Source organism: Rattus rattus, chromosome 13, assembly GCF_011064425.1.
Source record: "Rattus rattus isolate New Zealand chromosome 13, Rrattus_CSIRO_v1, whole genome shotgun sequence".
Classification (NCBI taxonomy): Eukaryota; Metazoa; Chordata; class Mammalia; order Rodentia; family Muridae; genus Rattus; species Rattus rattus.
This window is the reverse complement of record NC_046166.1, coordinates 34,001,738-34,005,888: the sequence shown is the minus strand read 5'-3', so window position 1 is coordinate 34,005,888 and position 4,151 is coordinate 34,001,738. Positions and strand designations below refer to the sequence as shown.

At 38.1% G+C, this 4,151-nt stretch overlaps 1 pseudogene; it reads right to left on the bottom strand.

Annotated features, from left to right (window-relative positions):
• Positions 1-1,313: 1,313 nt before the first annotated feature.
• Positions 1,314-1,432, bottom strand: LOC116915173 (annotated as a pseudogene).
• Positions 1,433-4,151: the final 2,719 nt, after the last annotated feature.

Here is a 4,151-nt window from a genome sequence, read left to right as displayed (position 1 = left end):
GGGATTTGATAAGATGCAAGAGGTTATTTCTAACTTATTGTATCTGTTGAGGCTTCCTCTGTGACTGAGTATATGATCAGTTCTAAAGATCTCCATGTGATGGGAGAAGAAAGTATATGCTTTGTGTTTGGGTGAAAGGTACTGTAGATAGATTTTTGGTTCATTTGATTCATAACTTCTGTTAGTTTTATTATTTATGTTTAGATTTGTATCACTAACCTGTCCCTTGGTGATAGTTGGGTATTGAATCTCCTACTCTTAGTTTTTGGGGTTCACTGTGTAATTTTAACAATTAGCAATATATTTCTTTATGTGGGTGCCCTTGCATTTTGTCCATGATCAAAATGAGATATCATCTTGGTGAGTTTTTAATTTGATGTATCTGAAGTATTCTTCCCCAAATCTTTTAATAAGTTTTGGTTGAAGCCTAGTTTTACTACATATTAGAATATGTACTCCAGCTTGTTTCTTGTATCTATTTGCTTAGAAAACTCTTGCTCAGCCCTTTACTCTGGTACACGTCTATATTGCAGAGGTATGTTTCTTGTATACACCAGAATGATAGATCATGTTTACACATTCTATATACACATCCAGTCTGTTAGCTTTTGTCTTTTTGACAAAAATGGAATTGAATCCATTGATATTCAGAGATATTAATGACCAATGACTGTTAATTCCTGTTATTTTGATGTTGTTAGTGGTAGTGTATATGCGCATGAGTGCGTGTGCAGGTGCGTGCGTGCTTTCGTGCATGTGTGTGTGATTCTCCCTTTTTGGTTTTACTTGCATGAATTATTTATTTGTTGTGTTTTTTTAGGTGTAGGTATCCTTACTGCATTGCAGTTTTCTTTCTAGTATACTCTGTAGCGCTGGATTAGTGGAAAGATATTGTTTAAATTTGGTTTTGTCATGAAATATCTTGTTTTCTTTATCTATGGTGATTGTGGTCCCTTAGGATCTGCAAGACCTAAGATCTGCAAGATCCTTCTTGCTTTAAGATTCTGGAGAAGTCATATGTAATTCTGAGAGGTCCCCCTTTATAAATTACTTGAAATTTCCCCTTGTAGCTTTTACATTCTTTATTTGCTGTGTATATTTAGTGTTTAGAATATTATGTGGCAAGATACTTTCTTTTCTGGTCCAATCTCCTTAGTGTTCTGTATGTTTTTGTACATTTATAGGCATCTATTTTTTTTTCTTTTTATTTATTTTTTTTTTTTCGAGCTGGGGATCTAACCCAGGGCCTTGCGCTTCCCTAGGCAAGCGCTCTACCACTGAGCTAAATCCCCAACCCTCTTTTTTCTTTTTAAAGCCTACAGCACCCACTATTTGCAGGTGGTTTCCCATCCAAGTACTAAACAGGCCCGACCCTGTTTAGCTTCTGAGATCAGACGAGATCAGGCACATTCAGGGTGGTATGACCATATATAGGCATCTATTTCTTTAGTCTGGAAAATTTTTCATCAATACTTAGGTTAAAAATATTTTGGGGGCTTTTGAGACAGAAATCTTTTATTTCTTCCATTCCTACTATCTTTGTTTTACTATATTCATAAAGTCCCAATTTTCTTGGTGTTTTGGCTCATATACCTTTTATATTTAGCATTGTATTTGACTGATGTATCAGTTTCCTCTACCACATTTTTCTATTTCTGAGATTCCCTCTTCCATCTCAGATTCTATTGGTGATGCTTGCATCTCTAGATGTTGTATTCTTTCCTAGGTTTTCCATCTTTAGCACTGGCTCAAATGCATTTTTTTATTGCTTCTATTTACATTTTTTTCCATTTTTATTAACTTGCTTATTTCTTATTTGCATTTCGATTGTTATTCCCCTTCCCAGTTTCCAGGCCAACATACCCCTAACCCCTCCCACTCCCCTTCTCTATGGGTGTTCCTCTCCCAATCCTCCCCCCAATTACCTCGCTCCCCCAACAATCACATTCACTGGGGATTCAGTCTTGGCAGGACCAAGGGCTTCCCCTTCCACTGGTGCTCTTACTAGACTATTCATTACTACCTAAGAGGTTGAAGCCCAGGGTCAGTCCATGTATAGTCTTTGGGTAGTGGCTTAGTCCCTGGAAGGTCTGGTTGGTTGGCATTGTTGTTCATATGGGGTCTCGAGCCCCTTCAAGCTCTTTCAGTCCTTTCTCTTTCAGTCCCATTCACAGTTTAGTGGTTTAATGATGGCATTTGCCTATGTATTTGCCTTATTCTGGCTGTGTCTCTCAGGAGAGATCTACATCTGGTTCCTGTCGGCCTGCACTTCTTTGCTTCATCCATCTTATCTAGTTTGGTGGCTGTATATGTATGGGCCACATGTAGGGCAGGCTCTGAATGGGTGTTCCTTCTGCCTCTGTTCGAAACTTTGCCCCCCTATTCCCGCCGAAGATTATTCTTGTTCCTCTTTTAAAGAAGGAGTGAAGCATTTGCATTTTGGTCATCCTTCTTGAGTTTCATGTGTTCTGTGCATCTAGAGTAACTCAAGAATATACACTACTCTCCACTTATCAATGAGTGCATAGCATGTGTGTTTTTCTGTGATTGGGATACCTCACTCAGGATAATATTTTCCTGTTCTATCCATTTGCCTACGAATTTCATAAAGGCATTGTTTTTGATAGCTGAGTAATATTCCATTGTGTAGCTGTAGCACATTTTCTGTGTCCATACCTCTGTTGAAGGGTTCTTTCCAGCTTCTTGCTAGTATAAATAAGGCTGCTATGAACATAATGGAGCATGTGTCTTTGTCATATGTTGGGGCATCTTTTGGGTATAAGCCCAAGAGAGGTATAGCTGGGTTCTCATGTAGTCTAATGACCAATTTTCTGAGGAACCTCCAGACTGATTTCCAGAATGGTTGTACCAGTCTGCAATCTCACCAACAATGGAAGAGTGCTCCTCTTTCTCCACATCCTCCACAGCATCTGCTGTCACCTGAGTTTTTGATCTTAGCCATTCTCACTGGTGTGAGGTAGAATCTCGGGTTGTTTTGATTTGCATTTCCCTTATGACTAAAGATGTTAAACATTTCTTTAGGTGTTTCTCAGCTATTTGCCATTCCTCAGCTGTGAATTCTTTGTTTAGTTCTGAATCCCATTTTTAATAGGGTTATTGGTCTTCCTGTTGTATAACTTCGTGAGTTCTTTGTATGTTTTGAATATGAGCCCTCTATCAGTTGTAAAATTGATAAAGGTCTTTCCCAATCTGTTGGTTGCCATTTTATACTAACAAGAGTGTCCTTTGCCTTACAGAAACTTTGCAGTTTTATGAGATCCCATTTGTCAATTCTTGATCTTAGAGTATAAGCCATTGGTGTTTTGTTCAGGAAATTTTTTCCAGTGCCCATGTGTTCCAGATGCTTCCTTAGTTTTTCTTCTATTAGTTTGAGTGTGTCTGGTTTGATGTGGAGGTCCTTGATCCACTTGGACTTAAGCTTTGTACAGGGTGATAAGCATGGATCAATCTGCATTCTTCTACATGTTGACCTCCAGTTGAACCAGCACCATTTGCTGAAAATGCTATCTTTTATCCATTGGATGGTTTTTGGCTCCTTTGTCAAAATCAAGTGCCCATAGGTGTGTGGGTTCATTTCTGGGTCTTCAATTCTGTTCCATTGGTCTATCTGTCTGTCTCTGTACCAATACCATGCAGTTTTATCACTATTGCTCTGTAATACTGCTTGAGTTCAGGGATAGTGATTCCCCCTGAAGTCCTTTTTATTGTTGAGGATAGTTTTAGCTATCCTGGGTTTTTTGTTATTCCAGATGAATTTGCAAATTGTTCTGTCTAACTCTCTGAAGAATTAGATTGGTATTTTGATGGCGATTGTATTGAATCTGTAGATCACTTTTGATAAAATGGCCATTTTTACTATATTAATCCTATCAATCCATGGGCATGGGAGATCTTTCCATCTTCTGAGATCTTCAATTTCTTTCTTCAGAGGCTTGAAGTTCTTATCATACAGATCTTTCACTTGCTTGGTTAGAGTCACACAGAGGTATTTTATATTATTTGGGACTATTATGAAGGGTATCATTTCCATAATTTCTTTCTCGACTTGTTTCTCTTTTGTGTAGAGGAAGGCTACTAATTTATTTGAGTAAATTTTATACCCAGCCACTTTGCTGAAGTTGTTTATCTGG